Here is a 24,960-nt window from a genome sequence, read left to right as displayed (position 1 = left end):
CCACTAGAGGGAGCTCAGGGGATTACTGCATACAGATTTATACAGCCAACACTAGGGGGAGCTAGGGGATTACTACATACAGATATATACAGCCACCACTAGAGGGAGCTCAGGAGATTACTACATACAGATATATACAGCCACCACTAGAGAGCGCTCAGGAGATTACTACATACAGATATATACAGCCACCACTAGAGGGAGCTCAGGAGATTACACATACAGATATATATGGCCACCACTAGATGGAGCTCAGGAGTTTACTACATACATATATATACAGTCACCACTAGAGGAAGCTCAGGAGATTACTATAAACAGATATATACAGCCACCACTAGAGGGATCTCAGGAGTTTACAACATACAGATATATACAACCACCACTAGAGGGAGCTCAGGAGATTGCTACATACAGATATATACAGCCACCACTAGAGGGAGCTCAGGAGATTACTACATACAGATATATACAGCCACCAGTAGAGAGAGCAGAGATTACTGCATACAGATCTATACAGCCACCACTTGAGGGAGCTCAGGAGATTATTACATACAGATATATACAGCCACCACTAGAGGGAGCTCAGGAGATTACTACAGATATATACAGTCACCACTAGAGGGAGCTCAGGAGATTACTGCATACAGATATATACAGCCACCACTAGGGGGAGCCCAGGAGATTACTACATACAGATATATACAGCCACCATTAGGAGGGAGCTCAGGAGATTACTACATACAGATATATACAACCACCACTAGAGGGAGCTCAGGAGATTACTGCATACAGATATATACAGCCACCACTAGAGGGAGCTCAGGAGATTACTACATACAGATATATACAGCCACCACTAGGGGGAGCCCAGGAGATTACTACATACAGATATATACAGCCACCACTAGAGGGAGCTCAGGAGATTACTACATACAGATATATACAGCCACCACTAGAGGGAGCTCAGGAGATTACTACATACAGATATATACAGCCACCACTAGAGGGAGCTCAGGAGATTACTACATACAGATATATACAGCCACCACTAGAGGGAGCTCAGGAGATTAATACATACAGATATATACAGTCACCACTAGGGGGAGTTTAGGAGATTACTACATACAGATATATACAGCCACCACTAGAGGGAGCTCAGGAAATTACTACATACAGATATATACAGCCACCACTAAAGGGAGCTCAGGAGATTACTGCATATAGATATATACAGCCACCACTAGAGGGAACTCAGGAGATTACTACATACAGATATATACAGCCACCACTAGAGGGAGCTCAGGAGATTACTACATACAGATATATACAGTCACCACTAGAGGGAGCTCAGGAGATTTCTACATACAGATATATACAGCCACCACTAGAGAGAGCCCAGGAGATTACAACATACAGATATATACAGCCACCACTAGAGGGAGCTCAGGGGATTACTGCATACAGATTTATACAGCCAACACTAGGGGGAGCTAGGGGATTACTACATACAGATATATACAGCCACCACTAGAGGGAGCTCAGGAGATTACTACATACAGATATATACAGCCACCACTAGAGAGCGCTCAGGAGATTACTACATACAGATATATACAGCCACCACTAGAGGGAGCTCAGGAGATTACACATACAGATATATATGGCCACCACTAGATGGAGCTCAGGAGTTTACTACATACATATATATACAGTCACCACTAGAGGAAGCTCAGGAGATTACTATAAACAGATATATACAGCCACCACTAGAGGGATCTCAGGAGTTTACAACATACAGATATATACAACCACCACTAGAGGGAGCTCAGGAGATTGCTACATACAGATATATACAGCCACCACTAGAGGGAGCTCAGGAGATTACTACATACAGATATATACAGCCACCAGTAGAGAGAGCAGAGATTACTGCATACAGATCTATACAGCCACCACTTGAGGGAGCTCAGGAGATTATTACATACAGATATATACAGCCACCACTAGAGGGAGCTCAGGAGATTACTACATACAGATATATACATCCACCACTAGAGAGAATTTAGGAGATTACTGCATAGAGATATATCCAGTCACCACTAGAGGGAACTCAGGAGATTACTACAGATATATACAGTCACCACTAGAGGGAGCTCAGGAGATTACTGCATACAGATATATACAGCCACCACTAGGGGGAGCCCAGGAGATTACTACATACAGATATATACAGCCACCATTAGGAGGGAGCTCAGGAGATTACTACATACAGATATATACAACCACCACTAGAGGGAGCTCAGGAGATTACTGCATACAGATATATACAGCCACCACTAGAGGGAGCTCAGGAGATTACTACATACAGATATATACAGCCACCACTAGGGGGAGCCCAGGAGATTACTACATACAGATATATACAGCCACCACTAGAGGGAGCTCAGGAGATTACTACATACAGATATATACAGCCACCACTAGAGGGAGCTCAGGAGATTACTACATACAGATATATACAGCCACCACTAGAGGGAGCTCAGGAGATTACTACATACAGATATATACAGCCACCACTAGAGGGAGCTCAGGAGATTACTACATACAGATATATACAGTCACCACTAGGGGGAGTTTAGGAGATTACTACATACAGATATATACAGCCACCACTAGAGGGAGCTCAGGAAATTACTACATACAGATATATACAGCCACCACTAAAGGGAGCTCAGGAGATTACTGCATATAGATATATACAGCCACCACTAGAGGGAACTCAGGAGATTACTACATACAGATATATACAGCCACCACTAGAGGGAGCTCAGGAGATTACTACATACAGATATATACAGTTACCACTAGAGGATGCTCAGGAGATTACTACATACAGATATATACAGCCACCTCTAGAGGGAGCTCAGGAGATTACTACATACAGATATATACAGTCACCACTAGAGGGAGCTCAGGAGATTTCTACATACAGATATATACAGCCACCACTAGAGAGAGCCCAGGAGATTACAACATACAGATATATACAGCCACCACTAGAGGGAGCTCAGGAGATTACTACATACAGATATATACAGCCACCACTAGGGGGAGCTCAGGAGATTACTGCATACAGATATATACAGTCACCACTAGAGGGAGCTCAGGAGATTACTATATACAGATATATACAGCCACCACTAGAGGGAGTTCAGGAGATTACTACATACAGATATATACAGCCACCACCAGAGGGAGCTCAGGAGATTACTACATACAGATATATAAAGCCACCACTAGAGGGAGCTCAGGAGATTACTACATACAGATATATACAGCCACCACTAGAGGGAGCTCAGGAGATTACTACATACAGATATATACAGCCACCACTAGAGGGAGCTCAGGAGATTACTACATACAGATATATACAGCCACCACTAGAGGGAGCTCAGGAGATTACTACATACAGATATATACATCCACCACTAGAGAGAATTTAGGAGATTACTGCATAGAGATATATCCAGTCACCACTAGAGGGAACTCAGGAGATTACTACAGATATATACAGTCACCACTAGAGGGAGCTCAGGAGATTACTGCATACAGATATATACAGCCACCACTAGGGGGAGCCCAGGAGATTACTACATACAGATATATACAGCCACCACTAGGAGGGAGCTCAGGAGATTACTACATACAGATATATACAACCACCACTAGAGGGAGCTCAGGAGATTACTGCATACAGATATATACAGCCACCACTAGAGGGAGCTCAGGAGATTACTACATACAGATATATAAAGTCACCACTAGGGGGAGTTTAGGAGATTACTACATACAGATATATACAGCCACCACTAGAGGGAGCTCAGGAAATTACTACATACAGATATATACAGCCACCACTAGAGGGAGCTCAGGAGATTACTGCATATAGATATATACAGCCACCACTAGAGGGAACTCAGGAGATTACTACATACAGATATATACAGCCACCACTAGAGGGAGCTCAGGAGATTACTACATACAGATATATACAGTTACCACTAGAGGAAGCTCAGGAGATTACTACATACAGATATATACAGCCACCACTAGAGGGAGCTCAGGAGATTACTACATACAGATATATAGAGTCACCACTAGAGGGAGCTCAGGAGATTTCTACATACAAATATATACAGCCACCACTAGAGAGAGCCCAGGAGATTACAACATACAGATATATACAGCCACCACTAGAGGGAGCTCAGGAGATTACTACATACAGATATATACAGCCACCACTAGGGGGAGCTCAGGAGATTACTGCATACAGATATATACAGTCACCACTAGAGGGAGCTCAGGAGATTACTATATACAGATATATACAGCCACCACTAGAGGGAGTTCAGGAGATTACTTCATACAGATATATACAGCCACCACCAGAGGGAGCTCAGGAGATTACTACATACAGATATATAAAGCCACCACTAGAGGGAGCTCAGGAGAATACTACATACAGATATATACAGCCACCACTAGAGGGAGCTCAGGAGATTACTACATACAGATATATACAGCCACCACTAGAGGGAGCTCAGGAGATTACTACATACAGATATATACAGCCACCACTAGAGTGAGCTCGGGAGATTACTACATACAGATATATATAGCAACCACTACAGGGAGGTCAGGAGATTACTACATACAGATATATACAGCCACCACTAGAGGGAGCTCAGGAGATTACTACATACAGATATATACAGCCACCACTAGGGGGAGCTCAGGAGAATACTGCATACAGATATATACAGCCACCACTAGGGGGAGCTCAGGAGATTACTGCATACAGATATATACAGTCACCACTAGAGGGAGCTCAGGAGATTACTACATACAGATATATACAGCCACCACTAGAGGCAGTTCAGGAGATTACTATATACAGATATATACAGCCACCACTAGAGGGAGGTCAGAAGATTACTACATATAGATATATACAGCTACCACTAGAGGGAGCTCAGGAGATTACTACATACAGATATATACAGCCACCACTAGAGGGAGCTCAGGAGATTACTACATACAGATATATACAGCTACCACTAGGGGGAGCTCAGGAGATTACTGCATACAGATATATACAGCCACCAGTAGAGGGAGCTCAGGAGATTACTACATACATATATATACAGCTACCACTAGAGGGAGCTCAGGAGATTACTACATACAGATATATACAGCTACCACTATGATCTCTTTATATAGTTCCCTATATAGATATTATACATCTACCACCGCACATGGATGAATACAGCTAGAATTGGAGCTTTATAAACCTTTGAGCCCCTCCTTCTGGCGGCTGTAGTGGACACATTTCTTTGCTGTCCCCCATAGTTATTGAATGGTACGAATTTCATCTTCATTGGGATTAAAGAAGTTGTCCAGGATTAGAAATGTATGGCTGCTTTCTTCCAAAAACAGCGCCACCCCTATCCATGGATTGTGTCTGGTACTGCAGTTCGGCTCTGTTGGATTCAGTGGAACAGAAATGCAATACCACATACACCCTGATGACAAGGGTAGTCTATATATTGGAAGAAAGCAGCCATGTTTTTCTCATCCTAGACAACCTCTTTAATATCAACGAGGCAGAGCTGAATTTGTTCTCTGTCAGAACCAAGCATTATATCAACTCCAAAAAGTAAATGTAGCAGAGCTGACTCTGTCCTTTAATTCTTTGCATTGTCTGTGCGGGCTGATTGCAGCTGGCTTACCTGTAGTTCTACCTGAAATCAGAGAGTATTAGACACGTTCAGCTCTGCTACATCTGTGCAATCAGATTGGTGTCCGGGTATAGACCACCACTCGTGTTCTGCTTGTGGTGGGTTCATCTCCTGGCCTATACAAAGTTATGCAGTCCACATATGCATGACGCCAATTTGGGCCGGGTGACTTTTTGGAGAATTGTTGCCAAAATCCAGAATATTCTCTTCTGCTGGACTCGCCCGCCCTCGCTCTCTGTGCCTGCGTGACTGCCAGGCATTGAGGGGGGGCAGCAGGGGAGGGTGGAGAGGAACACAGGGACATCTAGAAGCTTCTGAATCCCGTCACAGCTGTGCAGAGCCAGGCGGCAGTGTATATAGAGGCGTCCGCGGGCAGACACCAGGCAATATCTGAGGGCACTGGCACAGGTGAGCTGCACAAGGACAGACAGACGGACAGGGTGTATCTATGGTTACAGTAGAACAGAGCTTGTCAGCTGCCACAATAAGTTCTGTGGTTTTACATAGGACTGCAAGTAAAGCTTATGGATTATGCAAAGTGTTAATTGAGAAATTCAGCTCTGCTACATCTGTAAGCATGGTATCACAGATGAGACATGATGTAGTGACTGCTTTATAACGTCTGCATTGTGTGTACATTGCCTGTGGGGTTGTAGAAGTTTAACCAGTAAACTGCTGCGTGTAGTTCTGCAGCTCCTGAAATGGTGTTTACTGCATTGACAGGTGGCACGTTAGGACCATACATGGTGGGCAGGAACTTTGAGAAGTAGCAGGTAACGTCGATCCCATTTGCTGTGCACTTGGCTACCATCTGTCGTTTTCTGCTATCAGCTCTTACAATGCTGCCCGCTGCACTTTTATAAAATGCAGACCTTAGGGATACCGGCCCTTTAAATATTGTAGAATACAGCACCGCATCACACTTAAAGCCTCAAGGCTAGGGCTACACGGCGACATGTGTCGCAGAAAAGTCGCGCAACATTTTTTATAATGATAGTCAATGGTGTCGCACTGCGAGATGCTGCGACTGCAACACGAAAGTTGCAAAAAATCAATTCAAGTTGGATTTCTGTCCGACTGTCGCGTCGCAGTCGCATCGTGTCACATGTCGCAGTACGACACCATTAACTATCGTTATAAAAAATGTCACGCGACATTAGTGCTACATGACACACGACACATGTTGCAATGTAGTTTGACCCTTTTGGTGCCGCTGTAGCAGAGGTGAGACAGTCGTCTGGCACAACTCAGGGTGAGATACGAATGGGGTTGATTTAACGATGATGCGTCAAATGCTGTAAGATACATTTGGTGCGTTTTTTAGATGTGTAGTCAGTTGTAAGGACTCTCAGAATGTAAGGACAACATGGATATGGACTCAAGCACAGAGGGTGAGAAACCATCGACTCCTATGTCTAATGTATGCAACAAAAAAGATAAAGTGAAGTCTCAAAGGAAGCAGCTGTTGCTGGGTGATTCAATCATAAGAAGTGTGGAGCTTAAAGAAAATGGTTTTGTGAGATGTCTCCCTGGGGCTACTGCTAGAAGAGATAGAAGGCGTATTATTAATATTGTTAAGCAAGCAAAGCAGGAAGGGGACGTGGATGTTCTTGTCCATCTAGGGACAAATGACCTGGCTTGCAATGAAGTGTCAGAGGTGAAAAAATCTTTTATCACACTTGGTAATGACGTACAGGATTTTGCATCCACCATTTCATTTTCTGAAGTTCTGCCTGTGCATAATGTTCAGAATGATAGGCAGAGGCGCATAAAGGAGTTCAACATATGGCTTGGTAAATGGTGTCAAGAGCAAGGATTTGGTCTTGTTTCTCATGATAGCTCTACTTGGAATAGAAAGGAACTGTACAAAAAAGATGGTTTGCATCTTTCTCTCAAAGGAACAAATGTACTTAGTGAACAACTCCAAGAATTTGCAAAAGAGTATTTAAACTAGGAAGGGGGGGCAAAAGAGTGAAAATAAAAGAGTCCAATTGCCCCCCGAAACAATGCCAGAACAGGTCAGAAGCACAGAGGTTAAGAAATGATAAGCTCAGAGTCCTGTCTACAAATGCTCGCAGTTTAGGTAAAAAAATCAATGAACTTGGGTCAATAATGGCATCTGAGAATGTAGATTTAGTGGCTGTTACGGAGACATGGTTTAATGAAAGAAATGACTGGGACATAACCATACCAGGGTACTCTTTATACAGAAGAGACAGAGAAGGCAAGAAAGGAGGAGGAGTGGCCCTGTATGTGAAAGATAGCCTTAAATCTAACCTAATACAAGTTGGTGAGGCCAACATAGAGTCAGTTTGGGTTACGTTGCAGTTTGCTAACCATGCAGTAACTCGTGTAGGTGTGATATATAGACCACCTGGTCAAGTTAAAGAACTAGATGATCTACTAGTTGAAGAAATAGCTAAAATGACAATGAAAGGAGAAGTTATCATTATGGGAGATTTCAATCTTCCTGATATAAACTGGAAAACCAAAATAGCAAGTTCTACCAGGAGTACAGATATTCTAAATTCCCTACTGGGGTTATCTCTACAACAAGTGGTTGAGGAGCCAACCCGGAGGGAGGCCATTTTGGATTTGGTATTCACAAATGGGGATTCGGTATATGATGTCATTGTAGGCGAAACCTTGGGATCTAGTGATCACCAGTCAGTGTGGTTTAATATAAGAACTGTGAAAGAGTCCCACCACACAAAAACAAAAGTTTTAGATTTTAGAAAAACAGACTTTTCAAAAATGAAATTAGTCATAAATGAGTCCTTATCAGACTGGAACGGATTACATGGAGTCCAGGAGAAATGGGACTACTTAAAAGGTGCATTATTGAAGGCAACAGAAAATTGCATTAGACTTGTCAGTAAAAGCAAAAAAAGGAGGAGACCACTGTGGTACTCAGCAGAAGTGGCCCAAATCATTAAAAATAAAAAGCTAGCATTTTGTAATTATAAAAAAACCCAGAGCAATGAAGATAAGGAAATCTACAAGATTAGGCAGAGAGAGGCCAAGCAAGTTATAAGAACTTCTAAAGCGCAGGCAGAAGAAAAACTAGCTCAGTCTATGAAAAAAGGGGATAAGACATTCTTCAGATATATAAATGAAAAAAGGAAATTAAAACAAGGAATAACTAAATTAAAAACAAAGGACGGAAGGTATGTAGAAGAGAATAAAGGGCTAGCCGACTGCCTTAATGAATACTTCTGTTCAGTTTTTACAAAAGAAAAAGGAGAAGGACCTCCACTAGAAAGGATGACTAATAAATCATTTGATGCATGTATCTTAACAGAGGAAGATGTTCTAAGTTTGCTGTCTTAGGTGAAGACAAATAAGTCACAGGGGCCTGATGAGATACACCCAAAATTATTAAAAGAGCTTAGTGGTGAGCTGGCAAAACCGCTAACAGATTTATTTAACCAATCATTAGTAACAGGAGTCGTCCTGGAAGATTGGAAATTGGCAAATGTCGTGCCCATTCACAAGAAAGGTAGTAGGGAGGAATCGAGCAACTATAGACCAGTGAGTCTGACATCAATAGTAGGCAAATTAATGGAAACCCTATTAAAGGATAGGATTGTGGAACATCTAAAATCCCATGGATTGCAAGATGAAAAACAACATGGGTTTACTTCAGGGAGATCATGTCAAACAAATCTTATAGATTTTTTTGACTGGGTGACTAAAATAATAGACGGTGGAGGTGCAGTAGACATCACATATCTAGATTTTAGTAAGGCTTTTGACACTGTCCCACATAGAAGACTTATCAATAAACTGCAGTCATTGAGCATGGACTCCCATATTGTTGAGTGGATTAGGCAGTGGCTGAGTGACAGACAACAGAGGGTTGTAGTCAATGGAGAACATTCAAAACAAGGTCATGTTACCAGTGGGGTTCCACAGGGATCTGTACTGGGACCAATTTTGTTTAATATCTTCATAAGTGATATTGCAAAAGGCCTCGATGGTAAGGTTTGTCTTTTTGCTGATGACACAAAGATATGTAACAGGGTTGATGTTCCTGGAGGGAAACGCCAAATGGAAAAGGATTTAGGAAAACTAGAAGAATGGTCAGAACTCTGGCAACTGAAATTTAATGTGGATAAGTGCAAGATAATGCACCTGGGGCGTAAAAACCCAAGGGCAGAATATAGAATATTTGACACAGTCCTGACCTCAGTATCTGAGGAAAGGCATTTAGGAGTAATTATTTCAGAAGACTTAAAGGTGGGAAGACAATGTAATAGGGCAGCACGAAATGCCAGCAGAATGCTTGGATGTATAGGGAGAGGTATAAGCAGTAGAAAGAGTGAAGTGCTTATGCCGCTGTACAGAACACTGGTGAGACCTCACTTGGAGTATTGTGCGCAGTACTGGAGGCCATATCTCCAGAAGGATATAGATACTCTAGAGAGAGTTCAGAGAAGAGCTACTAAACTAGTACATGGATTGCAGGATAAAACTTACCAGGAAAGGTTAAAGGACCTTAACATGTAGAGCTTGGAAGAAAGACGAGACAGAGGGGATATGATAGAAACTTTTAAATACATAAAGGGAATCAACTCGGTAAAGGAGGAGAGCATATTTAAAAGAAGAAAAACTACCACAAGAGGACACAGTTTTAAATTAGAGGGGCAAAGGTTTAAAAGTAATATCAGGAAGTATTACTTTACTGAGAGAGTAGTGGATGCATGGAATAGCGTTCCTGCAGAAGTGGTAGCTGCAAATACAGTGAAGGGGTTTAAGCATGCATGGGATAGGCATAAGGCCATCCTTCATATAAGATAGGGCCGGGGGCTATCCATAGTATTCAGTATATTGGGCAGACTAGATGGGCCAAATGGTTCTTATCTGCCGACACATTCTATGTTTCTATGTTTCTATGTTTCAGTTATGTCAATCTGTAAACCATGTATAATTCGGCCTATTTCGCTCCAAAATTTTGGGTCACTTGTCCCACAAAGTTACACCCCTTCACTCTAAGTCACGCTCAATTTCAAAGCGACTTGATAGATGATCCTCCAATATGTGATACACTTAGATATACAAATTACTGCTGGCAAAAGCAAATAGAAAGTAAAATTGACGCATAAAAAGAGGCAGGATATATGGGTGAAGTAACCCTATTTTCTGCCGCTTGTATCCATACAGCACCTTTAATTTTAAAATTTTAATTTTAAAAGTAGTTTTTAAAAGTAGTTTCGTTTTAATCGACTAGAAACGGGAGTCTAGTAGCTTAGGCTATTTGAACTATATTATTAGTAAAAATATCCCGGGTCTAAAAGGGTCTATGAAATATAAATAACTACTATAATACTACCTCCTATGTACAAGAATATAACTACTATAAGAGCTCTTTCACGCGAGCGGATGCCGTGCGGGTAATCCGCTGCGTGAAAGAAAGCCAAGCCCCGTTCCAGACTGCAGAGACACGGAGCATTAACATGATTGATAATGCTCTGCTCCTCTCTGTGACCTTTTTACTACAAAATCACAGAAAGATAAAGTTGTCACCGGGATTTTGTTAATCAATCATGTTAATGCTCCGTGTCTCTGCTGTCCATGCAAGTCGCGCTGTGCCGCTACAGAGGACACCCCTAGCCGATGGCAAACGCAGCAGAGCCTGCAAGTCAATAACTGCGCTGCAGTCCAGTACAGTACAGCTTAGCAAAACAATCTAATCCTAACTAACTAACTAATGCTAGGCCTAGGCTAGTCTCTGTAACTTCAGGCGCCACACAATATAACAATCAGTAACCAGGTTACTGACCTGCGTCCATTCTGGGCCCGAGGATGCAGCCTACCAGTGATGGCCACCAACCTCTTAGCAACCGTGCGGCCTTGCTTGATGATGAGGCCTTCTGTTCACACACTAAACTGGTCTTCCTGGGACAACCTCTCTTTCAAAAGAGCTGGATTTAGTCAGGGTATAACAGCTACTCTCCTTCTCCTGAGTGTCCATTGACTTCCAGACATCTGCAAGCCAGGATGGAATCGGATTCAGTCCCTCACAGCACAATCCTTCCACCATGCCAGATCAACACTAGCTGGTTCATTCACAAGCAGCAGCATGAGTCATCAGCATGAGTCATCATCTGTTTTGCATATTCAAATTTCAGAGTGTGCTGGCTGTAGCTGCAAAACCGTGGCCTCTAGTGCCCGGAATGCCAAATGACAGTTTATGTACAGAAATTATGCAGAAATCTCACATCCAGACCAGGGTTTGGCACTCTTTCATGCAGCGGTTTACCCACACGGCATCCGCTCGTGTAAAAGATCCCTAATACTGCCTCTTAGCTGAGAGGTTATGTGTTGTAGCTCTCCTGATGTCTGGAAAAAGCCCAGGGAGGGGACACCCTGGGTGGGGAAGCTCCCCAGGCAAGGTCCAGTCCTTAACTGGGAGGAAACTCACAGAACCTTCCAAATGTGGATTCAAATCCCAAAGAGAACTTTGTGCAGAGAAATGCCCAGGGTGCAAGTGTTTCCACCTCAAGGAACAGAGAGGAACACATTAAAATGAGAAAAGGAATGAAAGAAGGAGCAACAGCAACTGCTTCTAAGGAAAGAGAGGTGAGACAGTCAGCCATGCAAAATTTCAGAATGCTAAGAAAACAGATGACCGCAGAAAGGAATATTTTGTGGTAAATTTAAGAAGTGCAAGAAAAATCCAGCAAGGTGGCCAGCATGAAGGACAGAGCTCGTCCCATGCAGCAGGTGTGGAGCTCACCCCTCCAGCTCATGGACAGCACAGAACCTCCCTGAAGAGACTGACACTGTAGGAGATCCTGCAGCAGCATTATCTGGTGTCCAACATGGCGTGCTCAGGCCGGACAAGATCTCAGGCTGGTGGTGGGAGCATGAAACAAGCTGAGAAGCCTCTGGAGATCGCCCAGAGGAAACCTGTAGCAAAATCTCCAGGATCCTCCAGGACTATCACAGGTGCAGACTTTGGAGCCAGTGGTGAGACCATCAAGCCAGGAATGGGGAAGCTGAAGGACTCTGAATTCAAACAGCTTCAGACTTTGCCCAAACCAAGACCCCAGGTGAAGGAGACAGCGTGTGCAGCTGGCGGAGGAGATCCCAGGTCTGGTAAGGAGAATGGGGGAGCTGAACCACCATAAGCAAATGCTGCAGATGCAGATAGACTGTGTGTTTAAACTAAAGACTGCAACGTCAGGGAGTAAGACCTTGTATGATGGCAGACTGAACTCACTGAGTGTAGAGCTGGCTGGGGTGGTAAGGGAGATGGACTGTGTCCTGGAGAAGATGGGGCCCCAGGCAGAGTCCTATAGGAACCAGGAACAGTTTGCCACATATAGGCAGAGCCCTGAGCTCAATTCCAGATCCTCTGATGCTGAATCACGGTCCGATATTACCCCAGATGAGCCCCGGCAGATGACACTGCCTGTGCTGTGTAAGCCGTGTACCGGGGTGGGCTTCCCAGGATTTAGTGAAGTCACGAACGAGGAAAGCAACTTTGACACCATCTTTTGCAAAAACTGAAATTTACTAACACGTGATAATAAACACAACCACAAATACTGAGAACATAAAATAAGTTTACATACAGTACAGACCAAAAGTTTGGACACACCATCTCATTCAAAGAGTTTTCTTTATTTTCATGACTATGAAAATTGTAGATTCACACTGAAGGCATCAAAACTATGAATTAACACATGTGGAATTATATACATAACAAACAAGTGTGAAACAACTGAAAATATGTCATATTCTAGGTTCTTCAAAGTAGCCACCTTTTGCTTTGATTACTGCTTTGCACACTCTTGGCATTCTCTTGATGAGCTTCAAGAGGTAGACCCCTGAAATGGTTTTCACTTCACAGGTGTGCACTGTCAGGTTTAATAAGTGGGATTTCTTGCCTTATAAATGGGGTTGGGACCATCAGTTGCGTTGAGGAGAAGTCAGGTGGATACACAGCTGATAGTCCTACTGAATAGACTGTTAGAATTTATATTATGGCAAGAAAAAAGCAGCTGAGTAAAGAGAAACGAGTGGCCATCATTACTTTAAGAAATCAAGGTCAGTCAGTCAGCTGAAAAATTGGGAAAACTTTGAAAGTAAGGGCTATTTGACCATGAAGGAGAGTGATGGGGTGCTGCGCCAGATGACCTGGCCTCCACAGTCACCGGACCTGAACCCAATCGAGATGGTTTGGGGTGAACTGGACCGCAGAGTGAAGGCAAAAGGGCCAGCAAGTGCTAAGCATCTCTGGGAACTCCTTCAAGACTGTTGGAAGACCATTTCAGGTGACTACCTCTTGAAGCTCATCAAGAGAATGGCAAGAGTGTGCAAAGCAGTAATCAAAGCAAAAGGTGGCTACTTTGAAGAACCTAGAATATGACATATTTTCAGTTGTTTCACACTTATTTGTTATGTATATAATTCCACATGTGTTAATTCATAGTTTTGATGCCTTCATAGTCATGAAAATAAAGAAAACTCTTTGAATGAGAAGGTGTGTCCAAACTTTTGGTCTGTACTGTACACCAGCCCAAAGGCTGAGACCCCTGTGTTGCACAACACGGCACCCCCTGATGGATGTCAGCGGAAATTTTGTGGTAATTTACCTACTGGCGGGCACAACTAAAACTGCCTTGCCGTACCTATTATTACCCTGAAACAAACACGAACAATTGGTTGGGTGCTTAGTACGGGCTGGCCTGCAGTGGAACACAGCAGTTTACAATCTTACCATGCTCTATATTATTCCCCCTCCCATAACTAATCCGGTAGCACGTGCCTGATTATTTCTCCTGAGCAAAACGCTAAACTGGATAGAGTTTGTGGGGGGTATTTATCAGATCTCAAATGTGCAATGTCCCTTTTAGTAATGGAGTCCTTGTAGTACAGTAGCAACACTTTAGACCTGACACAAAGCAGGGATCCCAACTAACTAACTACAGGCCTGGTCTAAGTCTCTAGGCGCCAAACTGCAGTGAGATGCGTGCACGATCTTACCGACCCGGTCTGCTCTTTATCCGCTGATGTCTCTGAACCGAACAACCAGTCTCTCCAGCAAACATTAGGCCCCACAGAGTATGCAGCTTCTGTTCCTTAGCTCTAGTCAGCCTTCCTGGAAACAATCCTTCTTTCCCTGGACAGGATCTGGGTCTTGAACAACGATCAGCTTCACTCAGCTGCAGCTTGTGGTCACTGAGGGGGTCCTCTTTCTCATGGATCCATCAGCTCACACACAGCTCCTCAGCTCTTAAGATGGCTGCAGCTTAATCTAGCAAGTTCTCAAACCACATCTCTCATGAATATGGAAATACTGTACATATATATATACAGTCAGTCAGCTGTGCCTGGGAAACAGCAGCATCTTGTGGCCAAACAGCAGAACGTCAATCCAGAACATTTAATTTAATCCACACACAGTGTTCAAAAAATGGGAGCTGTTTCTCAATCTCAAAGCTGCATGCTGCAAGCCTTTCCTTCAAAGAGGGTGATACACGCAGAGGGAAGCAAGTACAACAACAGAGCCCTGCACCACAAGTTCCAGCAGACACCATGCAACAGCAGCAACAGAGACCTACAGCAAAAGTTCCAGCAGGCGCCATGCAGCCTGTACCACAAGTCCCAGCAGGCATTGTGAAACAGGAGCCACAGAGACCTCTACCACAAGTCCCAGGAGGCACTGAACAGCAGCATCCAGGTGTCAGTGTGGTGTGGTGACAGAGCAGAGCTCTATTGCCGGGGAACAGATTGGGGGTGATGGCAGATATAGACCTGCTGGGTCAGAGGCGGGAGGGGACATACAACCTTTGTGCGATCTATCTGATGGGGTGGGAGAAACTGTGCAGAGTAATGTGCAGGATTTCCCCCCTTTACCTACAGCCACACAAGATGTGACAGACCCTTCTAGAGCAGACACTCCCCCTGTAGATCAGGTTCATGAGACCCATCAGAAACCCCCCCCCCCCCCAGAAATGCCTAGAGTCGCGGCGCTCCATCCTTCTCCTCTAGTGCAGGCTATACAGGCCAGGTCTTTAAAAAAAGGTATGTGGTGAGGATCAAACACCGAAACACCAAAGAAGACCTCCCCAATAGGTGGTTTGTGGTCCGGGAACTTCTGTGTCGCCAGATGGGGTTTGTGCCAGCAGACATCTTGGCAGTGATAAACCTACCAGATAGACAGGGCTATGATGTAAGCTTTGAGCTGATGTGTAATCTGGAAAGGTTTTGGGCTCTTTTCCCCAGGGTTAGGGACACAGAAGGTTGGAGTAAACCCATTTCATTTATTCCAATCTCCAAACTGGACACAGTCACAGTCAACATCATCTTCTGGATGAGGCCGTCCGTCCCTACCCAGGATATTGTGGTGTGGCTTCATAGACACTGTGACCTTATGTCTGACCTAACTAAGAACAGGGACGATGATGACATATGGACGGGAGGGTGGAAGGTCCTGGTCAAACTGCGCCATAACATGCCATCTACCCAACTCCTTCCACATTGGGAGAGAGAAAGGCATCTACTTCTACCCTGGTGGACCCAGGAACTGCTTCAGATGTGGCAATGCTGGTCATCTGGCCAACGCCTGCACTGTTGTGAAGTGCAATCTATGTGGTGAGGTCAGCCATGCAAGCGCTAGCTGTGAGAACATCAGATGTAATCTGTGTGGAAATATCAGATACCCTCACAGAGATTGCCCAGATGCATGGCACAAAATCTGTAAAGAGCTCCCTGATAAGGAACTGGTGGAAGAGGCAGAGGCTGTAGAGGAGGAGGCCTTGATGTCAGGGACAATACTGACCAGGCAAGAAGTCTAGCAGGGGTCAAATAGTGTAGAGCCAGAACATCAGGGCTCAGAGATGGTGTGGAATGACATGGAGATTATCTGACTGTTGCTGGACCTGGGACAGAGTCTGGTCTGTATTACCATCTGTACCTGAGGAAAGTAAAAGCAAGCAGGGAAAACGGAGGAAAAAAGAGAGGTCCTCCCGTAAGCCCGATGCAGATTACAACATGGGACAAAGGGCCAAGAAAAAGTCAATACAAGTGCCGATGTAATGGTGATATCTAATAGGTATGAGGTTTTGACAGTCAGATGGTGACTATGAGCGAGAGCTACAAAGGATAGACAAGGAATGAAAAGGCATCACAGGAGACCCACCAACAAAAGGGAGACCCATTGTCGTAGAATCAGAGTCAGACATGGAAACATGTGGCAAACAGAACAACTCACACTCTGACCTATGATGGTGGGGACTTCACTGCTTTTATTATGTTGTGCTCTGATGGCCGTGTTCTCTTTAAAAATTGCTTCAAGTAACATAAATAGCATAAAAGTAAGGAGTACGAGACACGCTGTGTATGACCATCTCAGGTATCTGGGTGCAGATGTCATCTTCTTGCAGGAGACCCGTCTGACCACCGGTCTGGTCCTTCTTTCTGGTCACTGGCTGTGGAGCCTTATGCCGGGGTGGCTGTCATGTTTATTACCAATAATGTGACAGCACAGTCGTGGCCAAAAGTTTTGAGAATGACACAAATATTAGTTTTCACAAAGTTTGCTGCTAAACTGCTTTTAGATCTTTGTTTCAGTTGTTTCTGTGATGTAGTGAAATATAATTACACGCACTTCATACGTTTCAAAGGCTTTTATCGACAATTACATGACATTTATGCAAAGAGTCAGTATTTGCAGTGTTGGCCCTTCTTTTTCAGGACCTCTGCAATCCGACTGGGCATGCTCTCCATAAACTTCTGGGCCAATTCCTGACTGATACAACCCATTCTTTCATAATCACTTCTTGGAGTTTGTCAGAATTAGTGGGTTTTTGTTTGTCCACCCGCCTCTTGAGGATTGACCACAAGTTCTCAATGGGATTAAGATCTGGGGAGTTTCCAGGCCATGGACCCAAAATGTCAACGTTTTGGTCCCCGAGCCACTTAGTTATCACTTTTGCCTTATGGCACGGTGCTCCATCGTGCTGGAAAATGCATTGTTCTTCACCAAACTGTTGTTGGATTGTTGGAAGAAGTTGCTGTTGGAGGGTGTTTTGGTGCCATTCTTTATTCATGGCTGTGTTTTTGGGCAAAATTGTGAGTGAGCCCACTCCCTTGGATGAGAAGCAACCCCACACATGAATGGTCTCAGGATGCTTTACTGTTGGCATGACACAGGACTGATGGTAGCGCTCACCTTTTCTTCTCCGGACAAGCCTTTTTCCAGATGCCCCAAACAATCGGAAAGAGACTTCATCTGGGAATATGACTTTGCCCCAGTCCTCAGCAGTCCATTCACCATACTTTCTGCAGAAGATCAATCTGTCCCTGATGTTTCTTTTGGAGAGAAGTGGCTTCTTTGCTGCCCTTCTTGACACCAGGCCATCTTCCAAAAGTCTTGGCCTCACTGTGCGTGCAGATGCGCTCACACCTGCCTGCTGCCATTCCTGAGCAAGCTCTGCACTGGTGGCACTCCGATCCCGCAGCTGAATCCTCTTTAGGAGACGATCCTGGCGCTTGCTGGACTTTCTTGGACGCCCTGAAGCCTTCTTAACAAGAATTGAACCTCTTTCCTTGAAGTTCTTGATGATCCTATAAATTGTTGATTCAGGTGCAATCTTAGTAGCCACAATATCCTTGCCTGTGAAGCCATTTTTATGCAACGCAATGATGTTTGCACACGTTTCTTTGCAGGTCACCATGGTTAACAATGAAAGAACAATGATTTCAAGCATCACCCTCCTTTTAACATGTCAAGTCTGCCATTTTAACCCAATCAGCCTGACATAATGATCTCCAGCCTTGTGCTCGTCAACATTCTCACCTGAGTTAACAAGACGATTACTGAATTGATCTCAGCAGGTCCTTTAATGACAGCAATGAAATGCAGTGGAAAGGTTTTTTTTGGGATTAAGTTAATTTTCATGGCAAAGAAGGACTATGCAATTCATCTGATCACTCTTCATAACATTCTGGAGTATATGCAAATTGCTATTATAAAAACTTAAGCAGCAACTTTTCCAATTTCCAATATTTATGTAATTCTCAAAACTTTTGGCCACGACTGTACATGGGTTAAAAGAGGTGGCTATGGGAAGATGTCTGGTTCTAGTAGTCACTATTCATGGTAGAAGGCTCCGGCTCATTAATATCTATGGCCCACAATCATTGGTCGAAAGGATTCAGTTGTTCAGTGAGGTGAAGCAGTATCTCTTTACCTCAGTTCCTGTGGTAATGGCTGGAGATTTCAATGTCGCTAGAACATCGGGTGACAGATCCTCTGGCCGAGCAGTGACCAGGGTCTCCAAGGTCTTAAATAACATGATCTTGCAGGCAGGCCTCAGTGATGTGTTCACCCAGGGAGGCAGGAAGCCAAACTTCACCTACTCTTGTGCCGACAGAATAAGTAGGATAGATTTGGCTTTTGTTAATCTAGCAGAAACTGTCAGTGGGATGAAGAAGCGAGTAGTCCCTTATTCAGATCATCTGGCTTTGTTTTTCTGCTTGGGATTCACAAAGTGTCCTGATAGTGGTAAAGGGTTATGTAGACTTAACTCCAGTCTTTTGGAAGACCCTTATGTCCAGAGAGTCGGCCACTCTCTTTTTCAGCGACAACTATGACAACATGGCTGACTGGTGGGAGGACGTCAAGGAGGAGATCAGATCCCTCTTGAGGAGACTGTCATTTAGGAAAGGGAAGAGTAAGTACAGCCAGTATCTCAAGCTACGGAAAGAACTGGAGTCACTGTATTTGGCGGGTGGGAATGAAAAATAAAAGCTCAACCGACTGGAATATGAGATAAGTCAGTATTAGTACAGCAGGTACACCTCCTTGGTTCTTGAATGGGATAATGGGACCTTAGGGTCACCCGATCCCTTTGAGAACTGCCGGGAGCGTGGGACAAACAAAGTGGTCACAGGTTTCACTGACTCCCAGGGTGTTTTCAGGGCCGGACTGGCCCCAGACCTATGTGTAGTGGGAGATCTCCGCACAGCGGTCTCGGATCTCCGCAGCCGGACGGATCTTTACATTGATGTATAATGTAACGCTGCAGTGACTGGAAATATGGGGGGGCGCATCTAAAGAGGTCTCCTACATATTTGTATCAGCTGATCTCACTGGGGGACACTTTATGACAGGTGTTGCTTCTGAGACGACCCCTTAAAAGTTTGGTTAGGACAGCAGCTCTGTGGATAGGGGGTGTGCCCTTTGCGGATTAACCCTTTAAGGGGGACCTACAAACTAGATGAATTTCTGACAGCCATCTAATGTATGGGGGTGCCCAGATATCAGGGGCTATAGGAGTCGGCCATGTTTGATTTTAACACGCTCAGTGGTTTTGTCAAGGACGACGAGCTGGTGCAGGAGGTGCCTGGTAGAGAAGACATGCATGCTCAGCCAGAGTCGAGCATGTGTCTGTATGGAGCAGGGGTAATGGAAAGAGTAGCTTTCAACTTATTGGTATAGATAACTACTAAGGTATATTCGGAGGGGGTTTTGCCTTGGACATTTTCCACCCCAAAATGAAGACTATGCAGCATGTTCATGTGTGGCGCCAGCTACATCCATCTGTAGCATCATGCTACAGATGGATGTAGCTGGCGCCACAAATGAACGTGTAGGCGTGCAGCTGACTGCCGCACGGCCAGCCGTGCCAACAGCGAGGAGGCTCCTTGGCCGGTGTAGCTACAAGCTGACTGCCGCACGGCCGGCCGCAGGCGACAGCGAGGAGGCTCCTTGGCCGGTGTAGCTACAAGCTGACTGCCGCACGGCCGGCCGCAGGTGACAGCGAGGAGGCTCCTTGGCCGGTGTAGCTACAAGCTGACTGCCGCACAGCCGGCCGCAGGTGACAGTGAGGAGGCTCCTTGGCCGGTGGAGCTACTAGCTGACTGCAGCACGGCCAGCCGCAGGCGACAGCGAGGAGGCTCCTTGGCCGGTGGAGCTACTAGATGACTGCCGCACAGCCGGCCGCAGGTGACAGCGAGGAGGCTCCTTGGCTGGTGTAGCTACTAGCTGACTGCCGCACAGCCGGCCGCAGGTGACAGCGAGGAGGCTCCTTGGCCGGTGGAGCTACTAGCTGACTGCAGCATGGCCGGCCGCAAGCAACAGCGAGGAGGCTCCTTGGCCGGTGGAGCTACAAGCTGACTGCAGCACGGCCGGCTTCAGGTGACAGCGAGGAGGCTCCTTGGCTGGTGTAGCTACAAGCTGACTGCCGCACAGCCGACCGCAGGTGACAGTGAGGAGGCTCCTTGGCCGGTGGAGCTACTAGCTGACTGCAGCACAGCCGGCCGCAGGCAACAGCGAGGAGTCTTCTTGGCCGGTGGAGCTACTAGCTGACTAGAAGATGTATAACTTATACCAGCTGTACAATTATATGCAGGAGATACCCAGGTTATACCAGCATGGTCCATATCACTATATACAAGAAGATGTATAACTTATTTGCACTTTTTTTTCCCTTATAAGTTTTTTTTGTCACTATTCATCAACTACTGGTTTTGTGTGTGTTGAGTAACTAATATAAAGTAAAAGTTTGAAACTGTGTCTTCCATTTTTTAAAGTAAAGTTCTTTGAATATTCTTAGTTCTGACCCAATTGGATGGGATAATGGTCTACTGTAGTGTTTCCCTACCAGGATGCCTCCAGCTGTTGCAAAACTATATCTCCCAGCATGCCCTGACAGCCAAACGCTGTCTGGGGATGCTGAGAGTTGTAGTTTTACAACAGCTGGAGACATCCTGGTTGGGAAAAGCTGGTCTACTGTGATAATATGAACAATGGGGGTTCTACAAAAGAGCTATCGTGGGGCAAAGTTCATATTCGTGTTTACACATGCTTTCCCCTTTTATAAACATGTAAATACTGACGCAACGCTGTGGGGCCTTTCCCAGGGCTGGTTAGTATCCCCAGTCCGGCCCAGGGTGTTTTGCAGGAATCTCGGGAGGGTATCCTGGGGGTGGTGAGATCTTACTATGCTGACTTGCTTCAGATGAATGTTTGGGATAAAGAGTAGATGGCTCAATTCTTGGAGACAACTCCAGGATCTGATACTAACAATTTGGATTTTTCTCCTTTAACAGCAGAGCTGACGGTGGAGAAGGTTAAAGTGGCCATTGATAAATTATATCTAAAGAAGGCACCAGGTCCAGATGGTATAACAGCAGAATTTTATAAGAAATTTAAAGACCACTTGTCTCTAATCCTCATGGACGTGTACAAAAATTGTCTAGAAAATCACCTGATGCCTCTGTCCATGAGGGTGTCCTTGTTAATTCTGCTACCCAAAGGTATGGAGCCTAGTTGCAGCGAACTGGACCGCAGGGGCAACCTGTGAGCTACTGTGGGCTGATGGGGGTAGTAGTCGTACTCACGATTGGCAGAGCCTCCCTGGGCCGGTGTGCAGTGATGGGAAGGATAGCACCAGTTCCTTCGGGGCACACTCTGCTTGTCCAGGGAATCCCGCCAGATGGTGCTTGAGGTGCCCTTGATGGAATGGCGTAGACTGACTGGTCTGTGCCGTGCTGCTAGAATACTGTCCTCTATACTCCCTTAGCCTGGCCAGAGCCAAGGGGCTAATATGGCAGCTACATGGTGGACTAGGCCTGTTCTTCTCCTCCATTAACTTCCTACCTTCTCCTCTGTTCTCCTCTCAACAACCAACTAACAACCAACCTTTATTAGCAAACCCAGACTATATATATAAGTGGCGCCAGCACCACCTAGGGGAGAAGAGATGTAATGACACTCTCCTCTAAAACAGCCTGTTATAAGGAATTTACAGTTTACACCAAAATACATTAGATAGGCCTATACAACAGTTTGAAGTGCCCACGACCATCACTGAGAGGGACACTACATAGGGACATCAAGAACTGGAGGCCGGTTGCCCTCTTGAATGTCAACAGGAAAATTCTGTCAAAAATCCTGTTCTCTAGGTTATTCTGTTTGTCCCGGGCACTGTTGGCAGGCTGTCAGATTGTCACAATAAAAGGGTGGAACATCTCTGGAGCCGTCATCTCGATAAGGGAGATGTTTGAGAGATGTAAAGCCCTGAGGTGTGGGAGATAAAGCCTTCGACAGAGTAGACCATGAGTATCTATGGGGCACTTTGTCAAAGTACGGTATTCCGGTACAATTTGTAGATTGTCTAAAAACTATGTATAGAGAGGCAGAGAGCTTTCCTCTGGTCAATGGTTGGCAGGGTGACATGTTCAGGGTTGAGACGGCGCATGCGCATTCAGGGTTGGGTAAGCGGCGCATGCACACTGCATATCAGTATACCTCTGCCCACAGTGGGCAATGTACTGTGCATGCTGGGAATAGAGACGAAAATGACGCCGCAAGGATACAGGGCTGGACGGGCGGTACAGAGGGGAGGAGTCAGGCGCAAGTAAGGCAGGAAGCACTGGGCACGTGCAGCACACTCACCGCCCCTGAGCACTTGCGGTAGGTAATTTACATATCTTTAAAACTTCATTTTTGGCACTTTGGAGACTCTGAAAAATGAAAACCAGGTACCATCAGTGTTATATATCTGCCTCCCACAGAGCTATATAATCAGTTTAAAACATGTTATGTAGGTGACAAAATCCTTCTAAATTTGTCAGTGTTTTTAGTTTGTATACTATAGGAAGGAGGTAGTTTGGCTCACCTCTGGATAGTAAGTAAGCTAGGTGTAGTTCTCGTCCACTAGGTGTCACTGTGCTGCATTGTATGGAAGCTAGTTACAGTTCTCTTCCACTATGTGTCACTGTGCTGCATTGTATGGAAGCTAGTTACAGTTCTCTTCCACTAGGTGTCACTGTGCTGCATTGTATGGAAGCTAGTTACAGTTCTCTTCCACTAGGTGTCACTGTGCTGCATTGTATGGAAGCTAGTTGCAGTTCTCTTCCACTAGGTGTCACTGTGCTGCATTGTATGGAAGCTAGTTACAGTTCTCTTCCACTAGGTGTCACTGTGCTGCATTGTATGGAAGCTAGTTACAGTTCTCTTCCACTAGGTGTCACTGTGCTGCATTGTATGGAAGCTAGTTACAGTTCTCTTCCACTAGGTGTCACTGTGCTGCATTGTATGGAAGCTAGTTACAGTTCTCTTCCACTAGGTGTCACTGTGCTGCATTGTATGGAAGCTAGTTGCAGTTCTCTTCCACTAGGTGTCACTGTGCTGCATTGTATGGAAGCTAGTTACAGTTCTCTTCCACTAGGTGTCACTGTGCTGCATTGTATGGAAGCTAGTTACAGTTCTCTTCCACTAGGTGTCACTGTGCTGCATTGTATGGAAGCTAGTTACAGTTCTCTTCCACTAGGTGTCACTGTGCTGCATTGTATGGAAGCTAGTTACAGTTCTCTTCCACTAGGTGTCACTGTGCTGCATTGTATGGAAGCTAGTTACAGTTCTCTTCCACTAGGTGTCACTGTGCTGCATTGTATGGAAGCTAGTTACAGTTCTCTTCCATTAGGTGTCACTGTGCTGCATTGTATGGAAGCTAGTTACAGTTCTCTTCCACTAGGTGTCACTGTGCTGCATTGTATGGAAGCTAGTTACAGTTCTCTTCCACTAGGTGTCACTGTGCTGCATTGTATGGAAGCTAGTTACAGTTCTCTTCCACTAGGTGTCACTGTGCTGCATTGTATGGAAGCTAGTTACAGTTCTCTTCCACTAGGTGTCACTGTGCTGCATTGTATGGAAGCTAGTTACAGTTCTCTTCCACTAGGTGTCACTGCTCATTGAGAACTTTCATGACTCTGCTGCCAGTGTTTCTTCTTGTGGAGCAGACGCCAATGCATTGCTCATTCTAGAACATTCCAGTCCTGTCCCATGGCTGATGGCACAAACTGTTCAGATGGCAGCTTAGACTTCAGGCAGCTGATGTGATTTAGGTTTTTAGATCTGACATTAAAACCCAATGATTTGGCGGGGTAGGGGCAATTTATCATTTAGATAATTGTCACTTTAGTTTAGGCATCATTGGAATGACTTGCTGATGTCACCCTATTATTTTTCCATTCCAATGCCGCCCTATCGACACACGGTGGAGTGCTGGATGTAGTATTTTGAATTGGTCAGATTAGTTGTAAGCGCAGTATTTTGTTTTCCACACCCTACTTTCTGGTCCAGGGCCCCACAGATCTACAACTGACTTGGCCACAGATATCTATTCCACCCACCAGT

At 45.0% G+C, this 24,960-nt stretch overlaps 2 protein-coding genes across 3 annotated transcripts in view; one reads left to right on the top strand and one right to left on the bottom strand.

Moving 5' to 3' along the window:
- LOC120991489 (interferon-inducible GTPase 5-like) overlaps positions 1-5,951 on the bottom strand; it is a 166,317-nt gene extending 160,366 nt beyond the window's left edge. For both annotated transcript variants that reach the window (XM_040420311.1, XM_040420328.1), the window contains exon 1: positions 5,793-5,951. The gene's annotated coding sequence lies outside the window, so the exon portion shown is untranslated. The remainder of the gene's footprint in view (positions 1-5,792) is intronic.
- Positions 5,952-6,105: 154 nt separating this feature from the next.
- The window catches only part of LOC120991481 (heat shock cognate 71 kDa protein-like), a 29,471-nt gene continuing 10,616 nt past the window's right edge, over positions 6,106-24,960 (top strand). The window contains 2 exon segments of the mRNA XM_040420291.1: positions 6,106-6,209; positions 21,870-22,076. The gene's annotated coding sequence lies outside the window, so the exon portion shown is untranslated.

The sequence above is a fragment of the Bufo bufo genome, chromosome 1 (assembly GCF_905171765.1).
Source record: "Bufo bufo chromosome 1, aBufBuf1.1, whole genome shotgun sequence".
Classification (NCBI taxonomy): domain Eukaryota; kingdom Metazoa; phylum Chordata; class Amphibia; order Anura; family Bufonidae; genus Bufo; species Bufo bufo.
The sequence above is the reverse complement of the archived record's forward strand: the minus strand, read 5'-3'. Positions and strand labels throughout refer to the sequence as shown.